This window comes from Hemiscyllium ocellatum, chromosome 12 (assembly GCF_020745735.1).
Source record: "Hemiscyllium ocellatum isolate sHemOce1 chromosome 12, sHemOce1.pat.X.cur, whole genome shotgun sequence".
NCBI lineage: Eukaryota > Metazoa > Chordata > Chondrichthyes > Orectolobiformes > Hemiscylliidae > Hemiscyllium > Hemiscyllium ocellatum.
The window spans coordinates 69,816,307-69,834,361 of record NC_083412.1 but is presented as its reverse complement, the minus strand read 5'-3'; the positions used below and the strand labels follow the sequence as shown (position 1 = coordinate 69,834,361).

Below are 18,055 nucleotides of genomic sequence, written 5' to 3'. Positions count from 1 at the left end.
ACACTGATCTAGAATCGGGTTGACACGTTTTATTGCAGTTTGCCAAGTGAGCTTTCCAGCATTTTCTGTTTTTATCGGACCTTGATGAATGCATTCCTGTGTTCATTCTCTCATCCCCACATATTAATAATTCATATCCTCTTCAGTAACCTCTGGATATCACTGACATGTTAGAGGTTGCAAATCTAGTTCCATTCTAAACTCCACTGAAATCTGTGAGATTCATCCATTTAATTTGCTTAAAACATTGTGAATTTTCTGATTTTATAATTACCTAAATTACATTTACCTCAGATGACACGAATGATGAACAGGGTATTGTCATTGTTGATGGGATTGTCACTGATTCCGAAGAAGAACAGTGAGTGGATAAAGAAAGCAAAGTACATTCACGTGAAGTCCTTTCTCCTGGAATCATTATTTAAAATATAATGAAGTACAAGTATATGTCTTTGTAGACTCTATCTTGATAAAAGATGAACTTTAAAGTGGTACCAACTGCAGAGTGTCCATATTAAAGGAAAGAAATGCAATCATTTCAAATACCACTGTAGAATATTTAGATTTGGGATTGCTTGTCTTCAAGCCATGAGTGATATGAAATGCGTCCCATAATTACCAAGTTTGATCTGACACACCCTTTGTGAATGAACACAGGTATGACTGAAATGCATTGAGTAAGATCCAATAAAAACAGAAAATGTTGGGAATACTCAGAAGGTCTGGAAGCATCTGTGTTGTGAGGAGAATTAACAGACAGGATTGACTTGGAAATTTTAAGTCAGGTTGTATTCCTGGTAATACTTTCCTAAATTCAGAATGGTTTAGCTGACAGTATAAACTTTGAGCTGTTGTCATTGTGTGCAGTAACCAAACTTGCCCTTTTAATCTGCCCATTGCTGAAAGACAGATTCTTCCACATCCTCTATATTGACTATACTTGTGGAGGGGGTGGGTATGGAGGCTATCATTCCACAATTGGATCTGATCCAAGAAAGAGAGGAGAAAGGTTGACCACGGAAATGAGCAAACTCCCAGCTCTTCAATGCTGTATGAGAGCTCGAGCTGAGGAGGTGGAAAGGAGGGGAATTGTCCATCATCCACAGCAGTACAGCAGGATAACAAGGCATGTATAGACAAGGGTAATGGAAACAGTCAGCCACAGAGTGATCAAATAAAAAAAAGAGCAAAATGAGGAATTTAGCCTCAAAAAGCTGGATGCAATACCATAAGTTTAATATCCACATAGAACGACTGAGGTTGGTGACTGCTTTCTCAAGTGCCATATCCCTCTAATAACACCACGACTCTTCCCCTCCCTCCCCCCCCACCCTGTCATTCCTCAATTCTGATTGTCACCATTATATACCCAGCAGTAATCATGATCAATCTTGACTCACATCTGTATTAATTGCTTTAGTACAGGCTGTGAGACACACCCATACGGCCTGCATAGGTCACTGGTTATTCAAACCCATCTCCACTTCACACAAACAGGTTGCACCTCTCTCACACCCTCCTTTCATGTGACGGGATGAGTGAAACACTGCAAAGTGCATCCATGCAATAAACATTCCACAGGCAATATGTTCATTCCACAAGGTTACAATGACCTCTCCAGCTGTTTGGAGTTGTTTTATGTTTGGAGTGACATAGCGATCCTAACTGTGCCCAGAGTGAACAAATGTTTGATTTATCCTTCCTGTGTGGGAACCCATCCCAGTAACAAGGGCCAGGTTCCTATACTGTTGTGTGCGGTGATCAGTGTCTTGATTGTACCAGGAAATGACAGATTGTGGCAATTCCTTGTCCCATTGCTCCATGATAGATTTCAGATGTTAAATTCCTCAGAGTGAGTTACTGTCAAGAACAAAGTACAGCACAGGAAGAGGCCCTTCAGCCCACCAAGTCTGTGCTGGCACATGATGCCTTTCTCAGCTAAATACCTTTGTCTCTTTATAGTATGAATCCCTGTATTCTCTGCCTATGTATATATTTGTCAATAGATCTCTGAAACATTGCTATTTCATCTTTCACCACCATCTCCTGTAGCAGCTCATTCCAACTAGCTCACTGTCCAGGTCCTATTTTCTAAACTCATGCATGACCAATGTACCAGGGGAACTGACACAGAAAATGCTTCCAAGACTCCCTGAAGCCTGCTTGAAATGTGGAATCATTGTCTTTAATAGACTGGCAGGAGCTTGGACAAATTACTCAAAATTGTTCGCATTCACTTATCTTCACCTTGGTTGAAATGTCACAACAGTAAAGCAGATTGGCAGCAGAGAAGGAAAGAAAAGGAAGAAAATCCTGCACTCTGGATCCCAATATCTCAATAGACATCCTGTCCCATGTGACCATACATCTGTGGTCAAGAATCAGCCTTATTGGTCATATGAAGACTGTTCTGAAGTTGAAAACATGTACTGTACCTTTAAGAGAGAGAGTAAATGCTTTTCTGCATTAAGAACTTACAAGCTCCTGTGTATATAACTAGATGGGAATCCCAGAGTGTACTGGAAAATTGAAAATATGCAACATTTGCATGTGAAATGGACACCTGAGTTGATTGTTGTTTTGACAACTCAAATTTAACCAATCAGTTTAAATTATGCCCCCCCCCAAGATACCGAAACTCAATCGCATTTGAATTCATTGTTTTGCCAACATTGAACCAATGTGATGATCCGGTGTTCAGAGTATAAAAATGCAGGCATTTTGGACATTGGAGAGAGAGAGTAACTGCCATTGAGAGAGACACAAGAAATTAGGAAACACTCTCCATCCAAGGTATCTTTTCAGATGGAATATACTCATAATAAAAGGAAAGAAAATGACCCAGGGAATTCAGCAGCCGGAAGAGTGAAGTGACAGAAGATAACGGTGACAGTGTGGTTTTGACAGTAAGTTGGTGTACTTTTAATAAGCGTCTTATTGGAACAGCATATTGTTGGAGGGTTAGAGGCACATTATAAGCTGTTACTAGAAAGGGGGGGGGCTTAGAGTTGTGAATAGTTGTTGATTAATGTTCATTTTTAGAGTTTTAGAGTGACACTACCACTATTTAAAGAAAATAACATCAATTTATTTTTTGAGTTCTCTGTCACTCATATTTTAACGGATTATGAGACAAGATGGAGCTTTTCTGAATGTTTGGTGTCATTGTCACATACTCAGAAAAAGTATCAGAATATATTCCTGAATGTTATTTTTTTAAAGATAGAATCCCAGGACGAAAATGGAGACCATGGCAGGTTAGTGCAGAGAAGAAAAGGGCAGAAGTGTACCACACTGAGTTGCCAATAGCATGCAGACAGGAAGTGTTGCAGATAGCACATGAATTACCAGTAGGAGGTCACCGAGGTATACGGAAGTCTCAAGCTAAGGTACAAATGCACTTTTATTGGCCTGAACTGCAAGAGGATGTGGTTAAATTTTGCTGTACATGACACGTATGTCAATTGGTAGGTAGGCCACAGGCAGTAGTAAAACCAGCACCTTCATTGCAAATCAGGGCAAAACATACAGACTTAAGACCATAAGACCATAAGACATAGGAGTGGAAGTAAGACCATTCGGCCCATCGAGTCCACTCTGCCATTCAATCATGGCTGATGGGCATTTCAACTCCACTTACCCGCATTCTCCCCATAGCCCTTAATTCGTCGAGACAACAAGAATCTATCAATCTCTGCCTTGAAGATATTTAGCGTCCCGGCCTCCACTGCACTCTGCGGCAATGAATTCCACAGGCCCACCACTCTCTGGCTGAAGAAATGTTTCCGCATTTCTGTTCTGAATTGACCCCCTCTAATTTTAAGGCTGTGTCCACGGTCCTAGTCTCCTCGTCTAACGGAAAAAAATTCCTAGCGTCCACCCTTTCCAAGCCATGGAAAGACCTGGAGGGAGGCAGAATGCAGCCTTGCCTGTGCTGCCCATGAGGCATCTGTGTTCTCTTTTTCAGAGGTAGTGAACCATCATTGTCAGGAAGGCTAACCCACCTGCAACTTCCTGCTGACTTAATGGCCAAATTTCAACCTGCTGTCAAAAAACTGATCATTAACTTCCTGCCCAGGTACGTTCCCTCACCCATCTTTCAGCATCTGTTTGCCATTTTACTCCTTACGTGTCTTACAGGTCTTTATACATTTTAATACACAGTTAAACTGGACATTCTGAACAATGTGAGACCTGCAAAGGAATCCCTGTAGATGCCAGGCTCCTCATATGTCCACCTGCTATCAGGCTGAGTGAATTATTGTAAATACCATATGTAACTGGACACAATCAATACACACCACAGTCAGAAGAATGGAGATAACCAGACTTAACTTTGTCGAGATTAAGAATGTGTTAACAATTGAAAAATGTAAACTTGGAAGAATGGAAAAGACACAACATTCTGTCCACTTCCCTTCATGTCTCAAAAAACTCACAATTAGTGAAGATCTGTGATGTAAAATAGAAACATTTGAAATGCAAATAGACCCATAGAGTCAGAGAGGTCTACAGCATGGAAACAGGCCCTTTGGCCCAACTGGCTCAGACAGCCCAATTTTCACAACTTAAACTAATCTCACTTGTGTGTATTCAGTCCATATCCTTCCACACCTGTCCCATTCACATACCTGTCGAAATGTTTCTTAAATAACAAAATTGTACTCCCTTCCACCACTACATCTGGCAGCTCATTCCAGACACTCACCACACTCTGTGTGAAAAAATCGCCCCTCTGGAATTTTTTGTATCGCTCTCCTCTCACCTTAAATCTATGCCCTCTAATGTTAGATTCCCCTACCATGGGGAGATGTTGTCTGCTATCTACCTTATCTATGCCTCCCATGATTTTGTATACTTTGATAAGGTTACCCATCAGTCTCCTCTGATCCAGTGAAAAAGGTCCCATCATATCCAATCCCTTCTTATAACTCAAACCTTCTAGTCCAGGTAGCACCTTTTCCACACTCTTTCTTGTTTAATAATATCCTTTCTATCGTAGTGCAACCAGAACTGCATGTGGTACTCCAAGTGTGGCCTCACCAAGGTTTTAGGTAAAAACAATGACTGCAGATGCTGGAAACCAGATTCTGGATCAGTGGTGCTGGAAGAGCACAGCAGTTCAGGCAGCAACCGAGGAGCAGTAAAATTGACGTTTCGGGCAAAAGCCCTAATGAAGGGCTTTTGTCCGAAACATCGATTTTACTGCTCACCAAGGTTTTGTTCATCTGCCTAACTGTGACTCAATTTTCAAGGAGCTATGAATCTGTTTAGCTACATCTCTTTGTTCTATAACACTCCTCATGGCCTTACTATTGACTGTGTTAGTCCTGTCCATGATTGACGTACCAAAATACAGCACCTTGCATTTTTTATAATTAAGCCCCAAAAACCCCTAAATTAATATTCCTCAGCCCACTGGCCCAGTTGATCAAGATCTCGCTGCATTCCCAGACAATCTTCTTCACTGTCCATTGTCCACAAATCCTGATGTCATCCACAAACTTCCAAGCCTTGCCTCCTAAATACTCATCAAATCATTTATATCTCTGTCGAGTAAAAGTGGAACCAGCACCAATCCCAGTGGCACACCACTAGTCACAGGACTCCAGTCTGTAAAACAACCCTCTACCACCATCATGTCAATTTTATATCCAATTAGCTAGCTCTCCCTTGATACTGTGTGTTTTAACCTTACTCAATAACCTATTGTGTTGTGCCTTTTCAAAGACCTTGCTACTGGCACTGCCCTCATTTACTTTATTGGTCATCCCTTCAAAAAGGTCAGTCAAATTCATGAGACATGATTTCCCATGCACAAAGCCATGCTGACTAACCCAAATGAGTCCTTGACTCTCCAAATACCTGTAGACTCTGTCTTTCAGAATCCTGTTAAACAATTTACTCAGCATTGACATCATGCTCACTGGTCTGTTGCTCCCAGCCATTTCGCTGCAGCCTTTTTGAAATAATGGCACAACATTAGCCAACATCCAATATTCGGACTGTCGATGATACAAATATCTCCTCTAGGCGCCCTGCAATTTCCTCCCTAGCCTTCCACAAAGTCCTGGGAGACATTTCATCAGGTCCCAGGGATTTATCTACCTTAATGCATTTTAAGACTTGCAGCACATCCTCTTCTGTAATGTGGATACTCTTCTATACATCACTATTTATTTCCCTAAGTTCCCCGCATCAATATCTTTCTCAAAGGTCAATACTGACAAGAAATATTCATTTAGGATCTCACCCATCCCTCAACACTCCACACATAGATGACCTTGGTGATCTTTAAGAATGAGCTTTTCAGACTTGCTAAGAATGCAGATTGCGTGAACTATTGCAGAATTCTGCTTTTATGTCTCATCAGTCATAAGACCTGTCGTCTGATCTGCCCACTGTCTTCACTCCTTGCAGTTAAGCTGGAAGATTTCCCAAAGTTTACACCAATCTTCATTTCCTAATCTAAATTACCTTCAAAAGTGCTCAACACTTGGAAATTTAAGGAACATTGTCATTCCCAAATGTGAGACCGAGAGCCTTTTGTAAGAGGGCCTTTTCCCACCCTGGTTACTCTTCATGTACTTACAGAATCCCTTTGGATTCTCCTTTACCTGACCTGCCAAAGCCACTTCGTGTACCCTTTAAGCCACAATGATTTCTCTCTTAAATTTACTCTGGAACACTCAATACTCCTCAAGGAATTCATTTGATACCAGCTGTCTTTCCCTTGTCATATGCTTTCTTTTTCTTCAAGACCAGGGCCTCAATATCTCTAATCATTCAGGGTTCACTACTCCTGCCAGACTTACCCTTCACTCTAACAGGAACTTGCTGGCCCTGAACCCTCATTAACTCACTTTTGAAAACCTCCCATTTACCAGATGTCCCTTTGTCTGCAAATAGAGTCCCCCAATCAACTTTTGAAAGTTCCCATCTAAGACCATCAAAATTGGCCTTACCCTAATTTAAAACTTGAATTTATAGACCAAGGCATATCCTTTTGCATAGCTATTTTAAAACAAATGAAATTATCGGCATTGGTCCCAAAGTATTCCCCTACTAACACTTCCATAACTTGCCCTGCCTTATTAGTAACTACCGATGCACACAGGACAGCACAGTGGTTCAGTGGTTAGCATTGCTGCCTTATAGTGCCAGGGTCCTGTAATTCATTCCAGCCTCAGGTGATATCAGTGAAGAGTTTGCACGTTCTCCCTGTGTCTGTGCGAATTTCTCCCCACAGTTCAAAAATGTGCAGATTAGGTGGATTGGCCGTGCTAAATTGCCCACAGTTTTCAGGGTTGCGCAGGCAGGTGGATTAGTCATGTGAAATGCAAGGTTACAGGGGTGGGTCTGCATGGGGTGTCCTTCGGAGGGTCGGTCTGCACCCAATGGGCTGAATGGCCTGCTTCCACACTGTCGGTGTTCTATGATTTTATTCTATTTCTATGACAGTTCAGCCCTACACGTACAGTCTGGTTTTGAAGCTTAGTTAGATTACATTTACCTTCACAAATAATTGACAAGTTTACTTACTCAGAGTCGTAGAATCATAAAGATGTACAGCACGAAATCAGACCCTTCAGTCCAACTCGGCCACGACAACCAGATACCCTAACCTAACCTAGTCCCATTTGACAGCACTTGGCCCATAGCCCTCTCAACCCTTCCTATTCGGGAACCCATCCAGATATCTTTTAAACACTATAATTGTACTGGCTTCCACCACTTCCTCTGGCAGCTCATTCCATACATTCACCACCCTCTTCATGAAAACATTGCTCCTTAAATGTTTCCCCTCACCCTCAGCCTATCCCCTCTAGTTCTGGACTCCCTCACCCCAGGGAAAATACCTTGTTTACTTACTCCATCCATACCCCTCATGGTTTTTCAATCTCCATAAGGTCACCGCTCAGCCTCTGATGCTCCAGGGAAAACAGCCCCAGCCTATTCAGCCTCTCCCTACAGCTCAAATCCTCCAATCCTGGCAGCATCCCTGTAAATCTCTACTGAACCCTTTCATGTTTCACAACACCCTTTCGATAGGAGGGAGACAAGAATTGCGCATAATGTTCCAAAAGTAGCCGAACCAATGTTCTGTACAGCCCAAGACGTGACCTCCAATTCAATGATCTGACCAATAAAGGAAAGCATACCAAACGCCTTCTGCACTATCCTATCTACCTGTGGCTCCAGCTTCAAGGAACTATGAACCTGCACTTCAAGGTCTCTTTATTCAGCAGTATTCCCCAGGGCATTATTATTAGTTTTATAAGTCCTGCTCTGATTTGCCTTTCCAAAATGTTGCACCTCATATTTATCTAAATTAAACTCTATATGCCATTCCTCAGCTTATTAGCCCATCTGATCAAGATTCTATTGTACTCTGAGGTAGCCTTCTTTGCTGTCCACTTCACCTTCATATTTGTTTTCATCTGCAAATTTACTAACAATACCTCCTAAGCTCACATCCAAATAATTTATATAAAAGACGAAGAGCAGTGGACCCAGCACCAATCCTTGTGGACACGACTGGTCACAGGCCTCCACCACCACCCTCTGTCTTCTACCTTTGAGCCAGTTCTGTATCCAAATGGCTAGCTTCCCTGTACTCCATGAGATCTAACTTTGCTAACCAGTCTCCCATGAGGAATCTTGTTGAACACTTTACTGAAATCCATACAGATCATGTCCACTGCTCTGTCCTCATCAATCCTCTTTGCTATTTCATCAAAAAACTCAATCAAGTTGTGAGACATGATTTCCCATGCACAAAGTCATGCTACTCAGTCCTTGCCTTTCCAAATACATGTAAATCCTGTCCCACCACTGATGTCAGGCTCACTGGTCTATAGTTCTCTAGATATTCTTATCACCTTTCTTAAAGAGTGGTACCACTTTAGCCAACCTCCTAATCTTCTGGCACCTCACCTGTGGCTCTCTATTATACAAATATTTCAGCAATTGGCCCAGCAATCACTTCCCTTGCTTCCCACAGAATTCTTGGGTACACCTGATCATGTCCTGAGGATGTACCCACTCTTATGCATTTTAAAGAACAAAGAACAAAGAAAATTTACAGCCCAGGAACAGACCCTTCTGCCCTGCAAGCCTGAGCCAATCCAGGTCCACTGTCTAAACTTGTCGCCCAATTCCTAAGCATCTGTATCCCTCAGCTCCCCACCTACTCATGCATCTGCGTAGACATTTCTTAGATGAATCTACCGTGCCTGCCTCTACTACCTCTGCTGGCAACGCGTTCCAGACACCCACCACCCTTTGTGTAAAGTACTTGCTGCATGTATCCCCCTTAAACTTTTCACCTCTCACCTTGAAAGCGTAACGTCTCATTATTGAGTCCTTCACCCTAGGAAAAAGCTTATCTCCATCTCCTGAATGAGGAGCTGCAGCTTCACACACCCAAAAAGTGAACAGTTTGAGGACTCCTCAAGGTTGTTGAACTGTCCCTTGGAAAGTGCTGAAATTACTGAATGAGAAAGTGTCCTTCCACCATGTATTCGACCATTCAAATCAATATATTTCAAGTTGTTCTCCTCTAACGCCGTAGTTATGTCCCAACAAAATCTCACTTCATAAAAATAATGGGGCCAACTCAAAGTAGGGTTAGGGGTAGACCAGCAAAAAACAAACACTCACAATTGCTCAAAAATCACCTAAAAGTCTAACACAATGTATAGCACAGCCTGAAAAGTCATATTTAACAAAACAAAAGTAAATATAACATAGTACTTTGAAAAAATATTGTTAATGCAGGGAAAAAGAGTCATCATCAAACGTAAGGTAGACTCCCTCGTTCAGCGAGCTATATCACATTCTCTGCTTATGTTCAAAACTCTTCATAATATCTGGCTTCTCTTCCAGTGTTACAGCCTTTGTATTCACCACCCACAATTTTATCAGCAGGACGCTTCTTGCAAACATCCTTGTCACTCTGCCCCTCCATTTTACAAAAAAATGATAATCTAGGAGTAGTGTACCTTTCACAGGAAGCTGCTCAATGTATCTCTCACAGAAAGCTGCTCTGTCAGCAGCTGACATCAGTGCATATGCAAAACATGAAGATTGGCGCTGACACTGTTGCGTGTGTGTGAAATGATCACCACTGGAATGATACTGTTGCGATCAGAGGTAAGCATACTCAAAACTCCCATTCTTAATTCCTCAGCAAAGTTATAAGTAAATCATGCATTCTCCAAGAACTACCTGTATTAATTTCCCTGAATTGAACGTGCAAATACTTAAAAGACAATTGGTATCTGCATTTAAATTCATATTTAGAACATAGAACATAGAACATAGAAGGATACAGCGCAGTACAGGCCCTTCGGCCCTCGATGTTGCGCCGACCGAGTCCTACCTAACCTATACTAGCCCAATAACTTCCAAATGCCTATCCAATGCCCGCTTAAATGAACATAAAGAAGGAGAGTTCACCACTGATACGGGCAGGGCATTCCATGAACTCACAACCCGCTGTGTGAAGAATCTACCCCTAACATCTGTCCTATACCTACCACCCCTTAATTTAAAGCTATGTCCCCTAGTAACACCTGACTCCATTAGCGGTAAAAGGTTCTTAGTATCTACCCTATCTAAACCCCTAATCATCTTATACACTTCTATCAGATCTCCCCTAAACCTTCTCTTCTCCAATGAGAACAGCCCCAAGTGTCTCAGCCTTTCCTCATAAGATTTTCCTACCATTCCAGGCAACATCCTGGTAAACCTCCTCTGCACTCGTTCTAAAGCTTCCACATCCTTCCTATAGTATGGCGACCAAAACTGCACACAATACTCCAGATGAGGCCTCACCAGAGTCTTATACTATTTATTCTAGAAAGTTACAAAAGTCAATTGGACAAAGATTTATAGGACTGTTTTTCCAGTACAGGGGAGGCAATGGGCTGCATCCACATTCAAATGATTTCTGGACACAGCACAGCTTCTGACTGGCTGTATATACACACACACACACGCACACACACACACACACACACACACTGGAGCTTCACAGCAAGTAAGACCAGCAACTGTTACAGTTACCTCCAGCTCTGAAAGGCAATCACTCTCTCTCAGAGGAAGCTGGAATTACATACAGGAGGATGCTGCTGAATACCAGTTTGGTCACTGCAAATGAGGAAATCGAGAACTAGAGCCCAGAAAGGGCTCTGGACTAGAGGCCTTACTCATGGAGGTGGGCAGTGGATGGAGACCATGTTTTCTGAAGATCAGGAGTCCTCATGGAATACTTCTGAAGTGAGTAGGAGCAGGTATCCAGGAGGGTGAATACCACAAATACCTTGCTACAATATTACAATAAGTTCAATGATCTCACATTGGGGGCTAATGCCAGTGCCTTTGCACATCTTTGCCTGAATAAACAACTCACTCCTCATACTGATCAATGTACAACAAGACCATCACTCACCCACGGCATATGCCAGCACTTTAGACTCACAAAGATTATTTCCATGTTTCAACACATCCTCAGATACCTTCCAGAGATCCTAACTTCACACCTGCCTCTCCCTGTCTCCACATACCTCCAGCAGTGGCAGGCATAACACTTAAACACTCAAGAACCAACACCATTCAGGTCAAAGTAACCCACTTACTTGGCACCACATCCAAAAATATTCATCCCACCACCACCAACACTGAATGGTAGCAGTATATACTGTCTACTAGATGCACTATGGAAATTCATTGGAAGATAAAACTCATCTGAAGATCTTTAGAAAGCATCTTCCAAACCCACAATCATTTAGAAGGGCACGGGCAGAAAATTTGTTGCAACTCCTGTACCAGCAAGTTCCTTTCTAAACCACTGACTTGGAAACCTATTGCTGTTCTTTCAGTGTTTTTTTTTGTCAAAATCATGGAAATTGTGAGTCCACTTCCAGTACATGGACTACAGTAGTTCAAGAAGGCAGCTCACTGCCACCTTCTCAAGGGCAACTTGAGATGGCAATAGATGCTGGGTCAACCAATGATGCCCATGTCTCACAGGTAAATAAAAAGAGAGGCAGGAAACCACAGGAGGGATGTGGAGGTACTGTCACTTGATCTGACACTGCTACCAGCTCAGGCATTGGGACTGACCATAACCGAGAGGTTCAACAGAATTGGGATCAGTACAAGGTAAGTCGCTGAGCAGAAATGGACTCAAAACAGACCAAGTGGAGGGGGCATAAAGTGAGCTAGCTCTCTGCTCCAGAAGTTCACAGACGAGTTCTGTTGGAGAGAACTCTTACAGGAACATTGGGAGGGCAGCGTAGAGAGAGCCTTGGTGAGCATGCTCACTGAGAGACTTGGTGTACTTGCCTCCTGGCACTGTAAAGACTTCTGGAGGATGCAGAGGACATCGTGCAGATCTCAGAGTCCTTCTGTTCCACTGTGAATGTGGAGGCGAACTCCATGCCAGAACTCACGATCCCAGCTGTAAAGGAGAGTTTCTTTGCAGCCTTCTCAGTATAACATCTCAGGTGACATTAACCCATCTGTAGAGAGGGGTAAACATCTTTCTCAGGAACCACCCTCTGTTTCCCTGTGGAAGCAGAAAGATGGAAGGGGCAGTGAGGCGGCCTCAGAATGAAGTCCCCATGTGCAGTGCGCCTTCACCAAACTGCTGTACATAATCGCACCCCAACTACACATTAATTGTACAGTAGCCCGTGTGTAAGAGAAAGCAGTGTGCATGTCTGCACGGGTGGGATTGAGCATGTGTGTGTTTGTTTGTTGACATGTATGCAAGTTGGTGTGAGTGCATGCAAATCAGAAAGTGTGTGAGTGTTTTTGGAAGATGATGTGGGTGTGAGAGGATCAATGTGTGTCTGCGTACATATATGAAGGTGATGTGTGAGTGAGTGAGAGTGTGTGTGTATATGCACGTGCAAGAAGTATGCGTATGTCGGTGAAATTAGCCCAATAAATTAGAGATCACAAAGTGCGGTTGTCCAGCCTTTCTCTGGTCTGAGCCGCTGGGGCAGGGCTGGCCAGGTCTGAGTTGGGCTAAATTTGAAATATCAGCTTCACTTACCCTGTTGAGAGAGAAGGAAAAGGGGCTGCCGACTAACGCCAAACTGTCGGAGAAACTAGCCCATTAAATTAGAGATCACAAAGCACAGTTTGAAGTGAAACTGACAAACAGCTTATTAGTACGGTGATATCGCAGGAGAGAAATTGACTAAGCTGAAACAACACAGACAGCCTATCCAGCTGGCAGAGAATACTCTTCCTCAAACTGAGGATGAAGCCAGGTTTTATAGGAATCTTGTACAATAAGGTAATTAAAGTGGGGAAAGATACACTGTATTTGGAAATGGAGTAATCTAGTTACAGTGATAATAATTGAAAAACAGTTATCAGATGAATGTCCTGATTCTCGATACAATGCAGCACCCTGACAGTATCAATGGGATCATGAGACTCCAGTCCTCTTTGCAGGGAGGTGAGAATGTCTCTTTTGAAACAGTAAGGTGCTTCCATTGCTCCTGTTCTGGGAGCGATGTCCTTGGTGGTGCCTCTCCATCTGACCTGTTCTTTGTGTGGTTTTGGTATTGTTGTGTTATGAGTCTGCCCACGGGACTTTGGGACAGCTGTGTTGACCTGGTATTGTTAGTGTGTTTTAGGAAGTGTATTCCCTTGTTTGCGAGTGCTTTCTGGTTTCACTTGTCAGTCTGTTTGGTCTTTGCTAAAGCATTCTGGGTGTTTTTGGTTTAGTTTGGTCAAGTTTGCTTTCCTATATTCTGTGTGGACAGGCAGGTGGCAGATCTTTTCCCACAATTCCCTCTTTTATGCTTCAGGGAGGGATGAAAAGGGTCAATGTAGCCAGAGCCAGGGGGATTGTCCTGTGGGGATGCTTGGTTTCAGACAGATAGCTCTCAGTGTCTGTGTCTGGCTCAGTCGAGGTTATCACAGGGGCAGGGTCGTTCTCCCAATGGATCTGTGCCTGCTATATGGTGAGGGAGTCTGAGGGTAGCAATATTGCACACAGGCGTGAACTGCACAGTTGGATGGAAATGGCCAGCACCACAAGCCCGGCAATGAAAGCAATGAAGGCTATCAGTCCCTGTAGTGGAGCTGCCCAGTCCCACAGGTCCCAGTGGGAGCTCTACTCATGCAGGACAGAAGCTGCCTGCCAGATATGTTGGGCCAGATCTGTGATGTTTTCGCTGGGGTCAGGAATGTAAGTGCAGCAATCAGCACCGATGAAGGCGTGTGTGCCCTCTTTCACAGCGAGCAGGTAGTCCAGGGCCATCCTGTTCTGTAGAGCAATCTGCATTCAGCTGGGCGAGTGCTTCAGCTGTGGAGTTTGCCACCTCCTCTAGTGTGGCAGTGAGTTTGTGGGCTTCTATCTGTAACTGCAGGGTTGCACTGGGGGGGTGCCATGAGGTAGAGAGCTGCTGTGATAGCAGCGAGGGCTCGTTTGCTGCGGGTCATGGGCTTTGAGAAGGGAGGGGTCTGGGACTGATAAATGAATGGTACTGCGCACCTGACATAGCAGCTTCTAGTCCAGGACAATGGTAGGCTTTGTGGCCACAGATAAAATAAGTGCCATTGTAGGTCCGGAGATGGCGGGTCTGGGTTCCTGTCCAAACAGTGAGGAAGGTGGTATTCTGGGTGGTCCCATAGGTTTAAATTGTTGCCTTCTGCAGTGGATCGTCGCGCTGTGGGAGATAGGAGCAGGGAGTCAGTGCACCAACCGCAGCCAGCATCCCAGCCAGATGGCTGAGTGTGTTTCAAACAGTTGTTCCCATATTTGTTCATGGCTGATGATATTGCTAGTGTGGTAACCTCAGGGCATCTGTCTGGGTCTAGCCACCACTCTGCCATGTTAGAGATGCTTAAGGGGATTGAGACTAAGGGAATGCCCCCATGAGAGTGGACAGGGACTTAGTGCAGACTCAGCAGCAGGTCTGATTGAATCTCTGAACATAGCCACGGGCCATCCTCAGGAAGGTGTTGGCCCGCAAGTCACTGCAGATTATTAAATGTCTCACCCTTGTCCCACATGCACACCTACACACATATGTTTGTGGGTAAATTTGTACCTGCAGAGAAATATTGTATTTTGCTTAAAAACTGTATGACTCCATGTAAGACTCTGTTAACTCATTCTTTTAGATTAGAATCAGTCTAAACATTATGGCACAGACAACAGAACACAGGGGCTAACACCTTCAGCATCTTGTCTGGGCTGACATCAATTGTTACAGTTAACCTGAGAATGTAACTTTTGAAAACAGTTTTGTGATTTACATATGAAAGAAGTGAAACTAACATGGTTATTCTAACAGATGAGAGACTTAACATTTTTCAATGTATAATTTCAGTTACATCACACTCTAAACTTTTGCTATAAATTCTGCGCCTTACAATTGTGTATTCCACAATCACCTGATGACGGAGCAGTGCTCCGAAAGCTAGTACTTCCAATTAAACCCGTTGGACTATAACCTGGTGTTATGTGATTTTTAACTTTGTACACCCCAGTCCAACACCGGCATCTCCAAATTATAGGTAGAAGGGCTGAGTTTAGGTTGGGCCCCCCAGGCCAGGAGCAGAGACCCCAGTCGCTGTTTTAATTCATCTTTGGTGTCCGTCTTTGGTGTCACTTCACTGGCTGCTTTCGTGAGATTGCCTCCCTGAGGGTCTTGTCAATGGCGAGGTGGTCTGGGATCCAGTGCCTGCAATAATTCACCATCCCCATGAAAGCCTGCAGCTGAGTTCTTGTGGCTGGAGGGGAGAGCTGAGTGATGGCTGCGACTCTCTCTCTAGGTAGTACCCTGAGGCCATTGGAGAGTTTGTATCCCAAGTACTTCACTGTGTACTAGCAGAGTTACATTTGCTCCACGGAGACTCTATGTCCGTCCGCTGCAAGACAGCAGAATAATGCGACAGTGTCCTGCATGCATGATCTGGTGGAGGTGGAGGTCAGTAACAAATCATCCGCATATTGCAGAAGGGTACTGTTGCATGGCAGGTGTAAAGTAGAGAGGATACGGTGTACTGTAGCACCATAGACTGTGGGGCTCTCCATGTAATCCTGGGGAAATCTGATCCATGTGTACCGGCAGCCGCCGTACATAAAAGCAAAAAGGTACTGGCTTTCAGGGGACAGTTTGATGGAGAAAAAGGCTGAACAGAGTTCGATTACAGAAAAGCAGGTGGCGGAGGGAGGGATAGTGGTGAGGATGGTGTTAGTGTACGGAACAACTGGGGAGCAGGGAATCACAATTGCGTTTACAGCCTTCAGATCCTGGGCAAAACGCCACTTCTCTGGCCTCCCCTAGTTCTGGGATGGATAGGATGGGCATATTACAGGGACTGGTTGCTGGAACTAGGGCACCCTGTGTTAGGAGGGAGTCAATCACCGGCTTGATGCCTTCTGCTACTGTAGGTGACAGTGGGTATTGCTGTATAGGATGCAGGATAGCTCCCTGTTTCACTGTGACAGTGTGTGGTGGGCAGGATCTCACTGGCCTGCGTGGTTGGGGTGCTGCACCCACAGTGATGCTGGAAGGCCAGCAAGCAACAGGGGATTTTTGTAGGAGGGGGCAGTGCCTGGGGTTTGCATGGTGAAAGTGGCCTGGAGTATTGCAGGAGTACCAAACTCATCCTGCCCAAGTTGGGCAATCTCCACTAGAGGAGCGGGGGTCTGACCGAGGGGTGCGAAGTGAAGGGGGAGGTGCTTCCTCAGGTGCACCATCATGAAGCCTGAACCCTTGGGGAGTCATGGGCTTTTGACAATGAGGGGAATGTGTGGGACTGCCGTCGGGCCGTCGCAGAACAGTGCAGCCTGTACCTTGCCAAGCTGTACCTCTGCTGTCACCCTCAGTGGTCCCACAAAGTACAGGCCAGTTGCTGCTAACGGGGAGGGGAGGGTGAGAGGAGGGTCTGTGAGTGCAGGATGTGGTGATGCTGGGTCCTGAGGACCAGAAGCTGCACAGTGAAACTGACAGACCAAGGCCTGTCACTATCACCCAGCAGAGGAAAGATAAAGTGGGGGATGAAGGGGCCGTTGGTAATAGGGAAAGAAGGGGGTCAAGAAGAGCGTGGGTAGGTGTGTTGGGGCATGGACAGGTGTAGCGGGAGCTTGCCTGGTCAGAGGGTTCAGGGCTGCAGGTGATTGCCACCGGCAACATGGAGTAGTGGGTGACCGGGATCACCAGTGTGAGACGCTCAGGGGAACAGTGAATGCTGGCATTTAGTTTGCATAAGGTCTGTCGGCCCAGGAGGGTGACTGGGAAGGTAGTGGAAATGATGACCACATCAGGGACAGTGGCTGGTCCGATACTAAAGTTCACGGGTTGGGAAGAGTGACTCTGTCATGGGCATTCCTGAAACCTCTACTGTGTGTAGGTCTTGGAACTCGGGGAAAGTTCTGCAGAGGAACTTAAAATTTAGTTGATCAATTTAGGAGCCAAGTTTGTGGATGCTCAGCTTCCAAATTGCCACAGTAGCTGGCTGCCAAATTAGTTAAAATGTTGGTGATTAATTTAGGTGCTTGCTCGACTACCTCCGTAGGCCAAGCCTGTGGTCACTGAAACCAATTTGCCACAGTTGCTACATCCGAAATGTGGCCACCCTCCCCAGTTGTCCAGCCTTTCTCTGGTCTGAGCCGTTGGGGCAGGGCTGGCCAGGTCTGAGTTGGGCTAAATTTGAAATATCAGCTTCACTTACCCTGTTGAGAGAGAAGAAAAAAGGGGCTGCCGACTAACGCCAAACTGTCGGAGAAACTAGCCCATTAAATTAGAGATCACAAAGCGCAGTTTGGAGTGAAACTGACAAACAGCTTATTAGTACGGTGATATCGCAGGAGAGAAATTGACTAAGCTGAAACAACACAGACAGCCTGTCCAGCTGGCAGAGAATACTCTTCCCCAAACTGAGGATGAAGCCAGGTTTTATAGGAATCTTGTACAATAAGGTAATTAAAGTGGGGAAAGATACACTGTATTTGGAAATGGAGTAATCTAGTTACAGTGATAATAATTGAAAAACAGTTATCAGATGAATGTCCTGA

General features: G+C 44.5%; 1 protein-coding gene across 1 annotated transcript in view; it reads right to left on the bottom strand.

The window, feature by feature from the left end:
• LOC132820608 (NXPE family member 3-like) overlaps positions 1-18,055 on the bottom strand; it is a 91,953-nt gene that overhangs the window by 63,436 nt on the left and 10,462 nt on the right. The window lies entirely within an intron of this gene.